The sequence below is a fragment of the Anomaloglossus baeobatrachus genome, chromosome 7 (assembly GCF_048569485.1).
Source record: "Anomaloglossus baeobatrachus isolate aAnoBae1 chromosome 7, aAnoBae1.hap1, whole genome shotgun sequence".
Lineage (NCBI taxonomy): Eukaryota > Metazoa > Chordata > Amphibia > Anura > Aromobatidae > Anomaloglossus > Anomaloglossus baeobatrachus.
In genome coordinates, this window is record NC_134359.1 from 138,182,990 (window position 1) to 138,195,859 (window position 12,870).

Here is a 12,870-nt window from a genome sequence, read left to right on the forward strand (position 1 = left end):
TCTTTGCCCAGCTGTCTCTTTGCCTGGCTGTCTCGGTCTGTCTCTTTCCCCGTCTGTCGCTTTGCCGGTCTGTCTCTTTCCAGGTCTGTCTCTTTGACCGTCTGTCTCTTTGCCTATCTGTCTCTTTCCAGGGCTGTCTCTTTCCAAGGTTGTCTCTTTCCAGGACTATCTCTTTGCCCGGCTGTCTCTTTCCAGGTCTGTCTCTTTGCCCATCTGTCTCTTTGCCTATCTGTCTCTTTCCAGGACTGTCTCTTTCCAAGGTTGTCTCTTTCCAGGACTATCTCTTTGCCCGGCTGTCTCTTTCCAGGGTTTCCAGGGCTGTCTCTTTCCAGAGCTGTCTCTGTCTGTCTCTTTCCACGTCTGTCTCTGTCTCTCTGTCTGTCTCTATCTCTGTCTCTTTCCCCGTCTGTCTCTGTCTGTCTCTCTCCCTATCTCCCTCTCTCTGTCTGTCTCTCTATCCGTCTCCCCACTGACATCATATTACCTCACACATAAGCTTCTTATACTAACAGTTTATTTTGTTCCTATAGCAAGCACTGACAGTTGCTATTAATAACCTATAGCTCCCACCTCCATTCAGTTTAATTGAGGCAGGATAAATGAAGAGTAACTGTAAAGCATTGGGTTAAATTTTCTCGCCCAAACATAGTCTCTGACGTTCCCTGAGTCACATGGGGCGTCTGTGCAAAATTTTGTGATTGTAAATGCGACGGTGCGGATTCCTTTAGCGGACATACACACACACATACACTCAGCTTTATATATTAAATTTACAACCTTGATGACTCTTCATGTGTCTTCAAAAGAATTAACATTTGTTGCAAATAAAGTTTTTTTGTATGGATTTTCACAGCAGATTTCCCATTTTCCAGTGCACAAGGTAAAGTCTATGGCAAATCCACAACATAATCCGAATGGATTTTATTACATCACATGTGAACATACTCTTAACCAGAGAGGCTTTCAGAAAGAAATAGGACATGTTTAAAAGATTGTTAATCTGCTTCTGAAAGACTAAAACACCAATCTCAGCTATGTAACATAGGAATATTCAGGTTTATTGTAAAAGCCCAAAGTTCAGCGCACTATTAACAATTATTCTAGCTCTAGCTACTCACTGTCTGCTTATACGCAGAATGAATGTGGAAAATCTCGACAGTCAATCAGTATACTATTTGAAACAATGGAAGTGGCAAAGACTTTATAAAAATAAACAAAATTTTATTAAGAATAATATTAAAAACAGACAAAGTAGCAGACGGTGCTTCAAATAGATGAAATATATATCTCAAAAAGGGGACATTGCCTCAGTGGTTTGCAGTGTAGTTTTGTAAAACTGTTGTCCTGGGTTCAAATCCTGCCCAGGAAAAGATCTGCAAGGAGTTTGCATGTTCTTCCCATGTTTGCGTGGGTTTCCTTCCAGTTCTCCAGTTTCCTGACACACTGCAAAGACATAATGATAGGGAATTTATATTGTGAAGCCCAATGAGAACAATGATGATTATGTCTGTAAAGCGCTATGAAAACTAATGGCGATAAGCAAGTAAAATAGATATCATGTTAAATTTCTAGCTGAAATATAAAACTTGTAACAGATCAAAGATAGATAGAGCTGGAGAAATATGTACTACCATCTTCTTATTGTTTTATTTTCTTGCATCTCTAGATGTATCTGTACACTGTAAGGGGCACTTTGCACACTACGACATCGCAGGTGCGATGTCGGTGGGGTCAAATTGAAAGTGACGCACATCCGGCATTGCAGGCGACATCGTAGTGTGTAAAGCCTAGATGATACGATTAACGAGCGCAAAAGCGTCGTAATCGTATCATCGGTGTAGCGTCAGGTAATCAATAATTACACTGACGCGATGGTCCGATGTTGTTCCTCGCTCCAGCAGCAGCACACATCACTGTGTGTGAAGTCGCAGGAGCGAGGAACATCTCCTACCGGCGTCACCGTGGCTTCCGTAGGATATGCGGAAGGGAGAAGGTGGGCGGGATGTTTACATCCCGCTCATCTCCGCCCCTCCGCTCCTATTGGCCGCCTGCCGTGTGACGTCGCAGTGACACCGTACGACCCGCCCCCTTAATAAGGAGGCAGGTCACCGGCCACAGCGACGTCCCAGGACAGGTCAGTCCATGTGAAGCTGCCGTAGCGATAATGTTTGCTACGGCAGCTATCACAAGGATATCGCAGCTGCGACAGGGGCGGGGACTATCGCGCTCGGCATCATAGCATCGGCTAGCGATGTCGCAGCGTGCAAAGTACCCCTAAGGGTAAAAGAAATCTGTCAGCAGGTTTCTGCTATTTAATCTGAAGACAGCATGCTGTAACAGTTAAAACAGAGAATTCAGCCCTGTGTCTCTTATCACAAAGTGTGTTTTTGTTTGCCTGCAATGTTAGCTTAAGCCTCTTAGCTTTATCATTAGTGGGTTTGAAGAGCTCCTGAGCTGTAATCTGACTTCATGCCCTTCTGTGATTAGCAGCTTCTGTCTATGGAAATGTACACTGAAAGCCTGGTGTGGTGTGGGGCAGTTCTCCCACCACTGCTACATGCAATGAAAAAATGTTTATTAGCCAGCTTACTGGTCTCTGTGGAGGCCAGTGTACTGCTTTCCAATATTGGAAGTTATCCGCAGGAAAACAGGGTGGGAACCAGCCACACAATCAAGAGTCAGGAAAGAAGGAAAACAACAAGAGCCAGCGAAAAACATATACAAATATTCTTTGTCTTCAACTAAAAAACATTACTTTATTTCACACTTTCATTAAAAAATGTTTTAGCATTCCACAGCATGGGGCAAAAAAACATATAGAAAAAGGTGGAAATATACCGGACTACGCGTTTCAGCTTACGCCTTCATCATGGTCCAACATGAAGGCGTAAGCTAAAACGCGTAGTCCGGTACATTGTCACCTCTTTCTATATGTTTTTTGCCCCATGCTGTGGAATGCTAAAAAAAATTTTTAATTAAAGTTTGAAATCAAGGAATGTTTTTTACTTGAAAACAAAGACTATTTTTATGTTTTCCTCTGGATCTTGTTGTTTTCCTTCTTGCCTGCTACATGCAATGTCTCAAATCTTTGATTGTGTCAAAACGGCTGTACTCAGCATTCTAAAGGCTGCTTTACACACAGCGACATCGCTAGCGATGTCGCTGGTGAAAGCACCCGCCCCCGTCGGTTGTGCGTCATGGGCAAATCGCTGCCCGTGGCGCACAACATCGCTAGGACCCATCACACGAACAAACTGCCTAACAACGTCGCTGTGGCCGGCGAACCGTCTCTTTTCTAAGGGGGCGGTTCATTCGGCGTCACAGCGGCGTCACTAAGCGGCCGCCCAATAGAAGCGGAGGGACGGAGATGAGCGGGCCGAACATCCCGCCACCTCCTTCCTTCCTCATTGCGGGCGGCCGCAGGTATGGTGATGTTCCTCGTTCCTGCGGTGTCACACATAGCGATATGTGCTGCCGCAGGAACGATGAACAACCTGCGTCCTGCAACAGCAACGACATTTGGGATTAGAATGACGTATCAACGATCAACGATTAGGTGAATAATTTTGATCGTTAACGGTCGTTCGTGCGTTTCACACGCAACAACGTCGCTAACGAGGCCGGATGTGCATCACAAATTCCGTGACCCCAACGACATCTCGTTAGCAATGTCGTTGCGTGTAAAGCCCCCTTAAGTGATAAATCGTTGGAATCAGGGCCTTTTTGCCTACATCGTGCTGCTCTCAGATGAGGTTGCAAAAACCTACTGACAGATACCCTTTAAACGATGTATGAGTGTTACGATTACCAAGCAATGTCAGACAAGTGTTTACACTAGATGAGAATTGTAAATGAAATGGCTGAATAGCCATCATTATATTGTAATATCGGACATCGGGCACTGTGATCACAAATACACTTCAGATTATTTGGCTGTGCAAACAATGCTGAAATCCCATAAGCGAGACTAATTATTTTGAATACATCAATTCATAATGTGTTGCACAAAGATTTCCACTGATACAATGTTTGATAATCAATATGACTTGTTCCAATGCTCCAACTGCTATTGACCAGTTTCTTTTTTCAATTTCTAAAAGTACTGAACGAGCAAACACTCTCTATTTATATTACATGATCTTTGAAAATTGAACATGAATTATTTTATTCATATACAGTATAGACCAAAAGTTTGGACACACCTTCTCATTCAAAGAGTTTTCTTTATTTTCATGACTCTGAAAATTGTAGATTTACATTGAAGGCATAAAAACTATGAACTAACACATGTGGAATGAAATACTTAACAAAAAAATGTGAAACAACTGAAAATATGTCTTATATTCTAGGTTGTTTAAAGTAGCCACCTTTTGCTTTGATTACTGCTTTGCACACTCTTGGCATTCTCTTGATGAGCTTCAAGAGGTAGTGACCGGGCACACCTGTGAAGTGAAAACCATTCCTGGTGACAACCTCTTGAAGCTTATCAAGAGAATGCCAAGAGTGTGCAAAGCAGTAATCAAAGCAAAAGGTGGTTACTTTGAAGACCCTAGTAGTATATAAGACATATTTTCAGTTGTTTCACACTTTTTTGTTAAGTATTTCATTCCACATGTGTTGATTCATAGTTTTGATGCCTTCAATATGAATCTACAATTTTCAAAGTCATGAAAATAAAAAAAACTCTTTTGAATGAGATGTGTCCAAACTTTTGGTCTGTACTGTATGTCCCCTATCCTGGTATATATGATCCCCTTCCTGGGTCTATCATGGTATTTATGTCCCTAATCCTGGCATATGTCCCCCAATTTGGTATATTTGTCCCCTATCAAACAATTTTATTCACCTTCCATCCGGCCCACTGGTGCATGGCATCCTCTTCTGATGCTGGGAACTGACTTTGGCTTGTTTGCAATGAACAGCGGATGACATCACTGGGGGCTAATCCAAAATTAATATTCACTACTACCCACGCCCTGGATTATGGGTGCAGGAAGCAGTGAATATTAATTTTCTTTAATAGCGGACACGTGATCACCTCAGTCCCTACAGTAAGCTGGGGCAATCAGTGTATTCACTATTAAGTAAAAAATGAACATTCACTGGGGGTCATAATCCCACCCACCACTCGGCACCGACTTCAGTGCCGAGAGGTGGGTGGGATTATGAGTGTGGGGAGCAGTGAATATTCATCTTCTTTAATAGTGGGAACACACTAGCTGCTGGCTTCCTGCAGCGGCGACCCTGCTTCTGCCCCCTATGTCGCATGCCACCACTGCCCATAGAGAGCCAGGCACAGCTGGATTATGACATGCATCCCACGCTTTCCTCTTAAATTTGTGGGGGAAAAAGTGCGTGTTATATCCAAAAAGTATAGCAAGTGTATTAGAAAATAGTTTAGATCATGGCACTAAATAGATTGGGATTTAAAATGAAAATTATTTTGGCCTTTGAACCACCCCTTTAACTCCCCAACAATCATTTTTCCAGACCACTAATAAACATTAGGCAGCCAGCCGAACCTGTTGATATCGGCTGGTTTGGCCTACATTAATCTAAACTGTGTGGTGGCTTTAAGGGACCGCTTTAAATAGTTTGCTGAACATTTCAGAATAGAAGTAGCTTTGGTCATTAGTCGTATGGTCTTTATGATGCATGTGCCTAAAGCATACTGTCCATGGAAATGATTATATTATAATAAAGGTCTTTTTTTTCCTTTAAATTACTTAACAAATAATTGCAAGATTATACACTTGTACATTGAGGGGGTTTAAAGTCTAGGATGGTGAAGCAATCATAAAGTATGTGAATGAAAAGCAGTAGACTGCTGAGGCAAGAGAAAAGTGGCCCCATTCTCATCCTTTGATTGGCGGGAGGCAGCGTAAACATGGGGACAATTGGTATTGCAGGCACAGTGGACATGGCACAGTTAGAGCACTAATTACTGCTATGGCCAAGCTTGTCTTTGTATTTGAAAGAGGAGTTTTCAATGTAAGGTCTGCACATTGGCCCTTTCACCAAGTTGGGCTAACACTTCAATAGCATTCATGCTTCTGCCCTGGTCCTCCTCAAACACCCATCTACCTCCTCCTCCTTTTCTTTTTCTTAGTTTCTGATGGCAGTTTCTGTCCATGTTATGCTCAGCACTAAATGCATCTTGACTGCCCCCACGGCCGACTGGAGAAGCACAAAAGCAGACCATCCACTGGCTACAGTAACGCCATTGTGTATGCTAACAATGCACTAATTGGCAGTGACAATTGGCTGTTTGTGAAGGAAACTTGCAAGAGCAACGAAAGGGAGGGGGGAAACTCTATTTTTTAAATAGGCAAACTTTTGAATGGAAGAAGAGAAATGAGAATGACAAACCACCATCGTCATAAATTGGTAAACTATTAAGAAATCAGTAAAAAAAAAAATTGATTGCTTGGTATGAAAGTCTGGAAAAAAAAGAAGTGTCTTGGATGAATGGGCACAGAATAGGACCTTTTTAGATATGCCAACCTTTCTGTTAGTGAAGAGCTAGTGTATGACTGAGGGTACCACTTATATGCTCATGGGAAAGGAACACAAACAAAAACCAGGAGCTAGAGGGACTGTGCCTCATCTGTCTATAAAGACCCATCTGTACTTGGCTTTTAAGTACAAATCTTTGAAGCTTGTATAACAGAATTATTGCGCATTTAGAAACTTCTAGGTCTATATAGTAGAAGAATATGGTTTACAACTAATGGGACACTTTTCCTATTCCAAATTTTTACTAGTTTTCAATATAATAAAGTATTACATCTATTTACGGTATTATTTGTTAAGTATCATGTTAGAAATGCAAATTTTGCACATTAAAAGCTGTTACTTATGACTCAGCATTGCATGATTCTCTTAGGGGCACTTTGCACACTGCGACATCGCAGGTGCGATGTCGGTGGGGTCAAATTGAAAGTGACGCACATCCGGCATCGCATGCGACATCGCAGTGTGTAAAGCCTGGATGATACGATTAACGAGCGCAAAAGCGTCGTAATCGTATCATCGGTGCAGCGTCGGCGTAATTCATAATTACGCCGACGCAATGGTCCGATGTTGTTCCTCGCTCCTGCGGCAGCACACATCGCTGTGTGTGAAGCCGCAGGAGCGAGGAACATCTCCTACCGGCGTCACTGTGGCTTCCGTAGGATATGCGGAAGGAAGGAGGTGGGCAGGATGTTTACATCCTGCTCATCTCCGCCCCTCCGCTCCGATTGGCCGCCTGCCGTGTGACGTCGCAGTGACGCCGCACGACCCGCCCCCTTAACAAGGAGGCGGGTCGCCGGCCACAGGGACGTCGCACGGCAGGTGAGTGTGTGTGTGAAGCTGCCGTAGCGATAATTTTCGCTACGCCAGCTATCACCACATATCGCTGCTGCGACGGGGGCGGGCACTATCGCACTCGGCATCGCAGCATCGGCCTGCGATGTCGCAGTGTGCAAAGTGCCCCTTAGAGTATGCAAAACATTTCCAACTAAAATCACTAAAAAATGCTCCTGCATCTAGATACTGATATTTCTTTCTTGCTATAGTGTTCCCTAAGTAAGACCTGAAACGCACATCCATGAAAAAACACGTACTTGTGTTACGTTTGTTTTTCGGGTCCGTGTCTCGTTTTTGTGTCCGTTTTTATGGTCCGTGTGGCATCTGTGTGAACTGCGTATGCTAGCCGTGTGTGCGTGTGGAATGTCTGTGTGTGCGTGTGAAACTTAACTGACGTGTGTGTGAGTTGTCCGTGTGAAATGTCCGTGTGTGATGTAAAATGTAGTTGCTACATGTCGACTGACAGCAGACAGCGACACGCGCTGAGAATGAACTCAGGTGAACTTCACCCGACTTCATTGTCATCCCGCGGCTCTGTCTGTGTCGCGTCCTGATTAGCGGTCACCCGTAAAGGACTCACCGGTGACCGCTAATCTCCCGAGTGACTGAAGTGAGCAGCGCGATTAGCGCTGCCATCACTCAGGTTAACCGCAGCCAGCTGGATCCTCCCCTCGTGACCGCAACTCACCTGTGACTTCATCGCTGTCACTCGGGCGACTTGCTGTCACAGGTGGAGGATCCAGCGGTGGCCGCGAGTAAACTGAGTGACAGCTCAGCTGATTGTGCAGCTCACCTCAGTTGCTGCATGAAGCTGTCAGGAGCGGCGGTGTTCTTCTGCAGCTCCTGTCACCTTCATGTAGCAGAGCTGGAAGCGACGCGGGACCTCCGTGGATTACGCCGGACATGGATGGGTATTTGGTGCATAATAAATTGGTGAACGCGGGTTTTTTGTAGTGTTTATTATTTCAAATAAAGGATTTTTTCACTGTGTGTGTTTATTTACTGTAACTTACAGATTAATCATTGGAGGTGTCTCACAGACGCCTACAATGATTAATCTAGAACTTATTGGCAGCTATGGGCTGCCAATAACTCCTTATTACCCCGATTGCCAACGCACCAGGGCAAATCGGGAAGAGCCGGGTAGAGTCCCAGAAATGTCGCATCTATTGTATGCGGCAATTCCGGGCGGCTGCTGGCTGATATTGTTAGGCTGGGGGCTCCCCATAACGTGGAGCTCCCCATCCTGAGAATACCAGCCTTCAGCCGTGTGACTTTACTCTGGCTGGTATCAAAATGAGGGGGACCCCACATCGTTTTTTTTTAATTATTTATTTATTTTTTTAATGCACAGTATAGACCCGCCCATCGGGCCCGCCTCACTGCAACCAATCATAGGCGCCGGTGGGCGGGGAAAGCAGGGAATATGAGATTGAATAATGAGCGGACGGCTTTTTCAAAATAGTAAAAGCCGCCAGAGTTTATTGAACAGCAGTGCAGCGCCGCACCGGTGATCGGGGAACGGTGAGTATGAGAGAGGGGGGAGACTAACTGACAGACTGTGAGAGAGGGACAGAAAGACAGAGAGACCAACCGACGGACTGAGGGAGATTGACCGACATAGACAGAAAAAGAAAGAATGACCGACATCACTACAAAAAAGCACAAAACGTACACAGAGCATACAGAGATGCATTCGTGTCACGTTATTGTGCGCACACACCCATTGACTTTCATGGGGTCCGTGTATGCGTGTTCCGTGCTGAAAACGGACATGCTTACGTGCAAAACATAAACACATACGGATCACGGACACACGGACCTTATGGAATCATGCACGTGTGACCTCAATGATAGATTAACATTGGTGCATGTTTGTCCGTGTCTCCGGTACATACGGAAACGGGACAAACAAGCACGTGTTTAACGGATGTGTGTTTCAGGCCTAAAGTGCTGCGGGGCAGCATTCATGGGCAAATGATTGACTCCAGACACCTCGACACACTACAGGAAAGACATGGTTATCACTGGGTGTGTGGACTTGTATTGTGTGGGTTGTAAGCCTGTGTAGTCCGCATTTTACTGTTGGCTTTGGCTGGCCAAAACCAGATGACGACTCATATCCACAAGGAAATCACCAGTTCAGATTCAACAACAACTGTTAACTTAATAGTTATTCCATAACAACTTTATATACTGTATTACATAGTGGGCACATAACATCCAGATCATTACAATTTTACAACACATTTTCAGACACATTCTCAGCTCCCTCTGAGTTGTTCCTGATCCTACCAGTCCTGTGAGTCCCTGCAGAGCCCAGCCCAACACAACAGTCCTATCCGTGACAGTCACTTTCTCTTTCCGCGACTCCACATCCATTCTCCTACAGAGGTTTTGATCACTATGGCCAGAGTACAGCCTTATGCTCCCAGATGCTTCCATATAAATGTCTCTTCTCCTCTTAGAGGAGAGGGGGAGGGGGTTTGTCAGTAGTGTCAGAGAAGAGAATTGTGCTCTCAGATGCTTGGGCAGGCTACGCACGTGAAAGTCGACTCTGTCCAAGTACCAGTCTGTCTTAACCAGTTATCGCTAAAGTCCCATCTTCCAGACCCTTCTGCCTGGGGCCTCTTTGTTTGAAGGGTCTCTAGTCTCAATATTGTCTCACGTTCTGTCTCTCAGTAAACATTTCAGGATCATGCTATCCCAATTCGGTCTCCATTCTCTGTTTACTGAAAGGTCACCCACTGCATACGGCCTTGATGACCTAAAGACTATTCTTCTATTTCTGTCACACACTAGTTCTTCACTAAGTTTCTAGAAGGGAACTGCCTCTTTCCCTATGAGCTAACCCATCCCATTGTGGGCTAGTCCCAACTCTTAATATTTCTTGCCCTATTGTCTGGCGACTACATACAGTCATATGAAAAAGTTTGGGCACCCCTATTAATGTTAAACATTTTTCTTTATAACAATTTGGGTTTTTGCAACAGCTATTTCAGTTTCATATATCTAATAACTGATGGACTGAGTAATATTTCTGGATTGAAATGAGGTTTATTGTACTAACAGAAAATGTGCAATCCACATTTAAACAAAATTTGACCGGTGCAAAAGTATGGGCACCTCAACATAAAAGTGACATTAATATTTTGTAGATCCTCCTTTTGCAAAAATAACAGCCTCTAGTCACTTTCTGTAGCTTTTAATGAGTTCCTGGATCCTGGATGAAGGTATATTTGACCATTCCTGTTTACAAAACAATTCCAATTCAGTTACGTTTGATGGTCGCTGAGCATGGACAGCACGCTTCAAATCATCCCACAGAGTTTCAATGATATTCAGGTCTGGGGACTGGGATGGCCATTCCAGAACATTGTAATTGTTCCTCTGCATGAATGCCTGAGTAGATTTGGAGCGGTGTTTTGGATCATTGTCTACAGGACCTTCTTCCAAAATGTAACTGGCTTGTCCAAATGTGCTTTTGCATACCTCAGGCGACTCTGTTTGTGGCGTGCTTGCAGAAACGGCTTCTTTCACATCACTCTCCCATACAGCTTCTCCTTGTGCAACGTGCGCTGTATTGTTGACCGATGCACAGTGACACCATCTGCAGCAAGATGATGCTGCAGGTCTTTGGAGGTGGTCTGTGGATTGTCCTTGACTCTTCTCACCATTCTTCTTCTCTGCCTTTCTGATATTTTTCTTGGCCTGCCACTTCTGGGCTTAACAAGAACTGTACCTGTGTTCTTCCATTTCCTTACTATGTTCCTCACAGTGGAAACTGACAGTTTAAATCTTTGAGACAACTTTTTGTATCCTTCCCCAGACCAACTATGTTGAATAATCTTTGTTTTCAGATCATTTGAGAGTTGTTTTGAGGAGCCCATGATGCCACTCTTCAAAGGAGATTCAAATAGGAGAACAGCTTGCAAGTGGCCACCTTAAATACCTGTTCTCATGATTGGATACACCTGCCTATGAAGTTCAAAGCTCAATGAGGTTACAAAACCAATTTAGTGCTTTAGTAAGTCAGTAAAAAGTAGTTAGGGGTGTTCAAATCAAGAAATTGATAAGGGTGCCCATACTTTTGCACCGGTCAAATTTTGTTTAAATGCGGATTGCACATTTTCTGTTAGTACAATAAACCTCATTTCAATCCAGAAATATTACTCAGTCCATCAGTTATTAGATATATGAAACTGAAATAGTTGTTGCAAAAACCCAAATTGTTGTAAAGAAAAAAGGTTAACATTAATAGGGGTGCCCAAACTTTTTCATATGACTGTATAAAAGTGCTATACATTACACATCACATCACAATCCACATAGCACAATATTTCCAAAAGACATAGAATTCATATTACACTTCATGACAATACAATACACGATTGGTATTTTCAGGGAAAAGAACGCCAACAACCAGTCCACCTCCTTACACCTAGGCAGTGAATGAAGCCATGTTCAAGTTCCCTGCACAGCAAATAGTGTCAAGTCTAATGCAAAATCAGTAAAAGAGCTACAGAAATAAGTACAAAAACATTCAACGCATTACTGGTGGATGAGTAAGTTTTGGTTTATGGAATTCCCTCCTACAAAAGAAAAACTCATTTCAATGGAACGTGTCATTAGAACATGACCTTGTTTAACGAATTTTTAGATTAAGCATATTTTTAGGAACTTTTTTCACTTCTAATGTCATTAGCTATATTAAATAATACTAATACTTTTAGATTTTACACTGATGACCAAGCTAATTGACTGACACTTCTAGTTCTGTAGTCCCCATCAGAGGTTGTCATGATCAGTGCGACCATGGGATCTTAGTGTTATGGTTCTTTTCCACTTGCGTACCGCTTCTGATGCGAGAGCATTGGAAGCAATATGCTAATGACCCTCTGCTGCGTGCGTCAGCTGAGGGTCATGCGACTGTGATGCGATCTTGCGATCGTATCGTAGCCTCAGAGAAGAGGGAGCGAGCAGTTTCTCCCATCTCCTCCTCTGTCTGTCTTTATGTATATCGCAGTGCAGTCGCATAACATGCAAGTGCAGTGCAATGTTTCACACGCAACCATAGGCTTGTATGGGGGTGCATGAGCCGAGACTCACTGCCAAACATCATGCTGAGATTGCACCAAGAGCACGATTCATGTCAAGAAATAAAAGGAAATAGGAAACTGCCTCATTGATTAACACTGGTGCAAGAGCAATCCAATTTTTATCGGATCGCACTCGCACCAGAATATCGTAAGTGGAAAAAGCCCTTACACACTAGCTATGGATCCGTCAGTCAACAGCAAATGTGTGGGCTTTAAGAGGGTTTAGTGGCAAAAGCCAATTTTCTGAGCTTGGAAGCAACCACAAGGCATTCGCGGACTAATTTACATGACGGAGTAAAGTTAGAGGGAATGTGACATTAGAAAATAACCTGTTGTTTAAATCAGATTTTTATTTAAATGTACATTTTATATTTAATTGTAGTATAGATAGTGATAAGAAAACATTTTTAAAAGCACATTT

General features: G+C 43.4%; 1 long non-coding RNA gene across 1 annotated transcript in view; it reads right to left on the reverse strand.

Moving 5' to 3' along the window:
• Positions 1–1,271: 1,271 nt before the first annotated feature.
• The window catches only part of LOC142245999 (uncharacterized), a 33,325-nt gene continuing 21,726 nt past the window's right edge, over positions 1,272–12,870 (reverse strand). The window contains exon 3 of the long non-coding RNA XR_012724839.1: positions 1,272–1,443. This is a non-coding gene — a long non-coding RNA (uncharacterized LOC142245999). The remainder of the gene's footprint in view (positions 1,444–12,870) is intronic.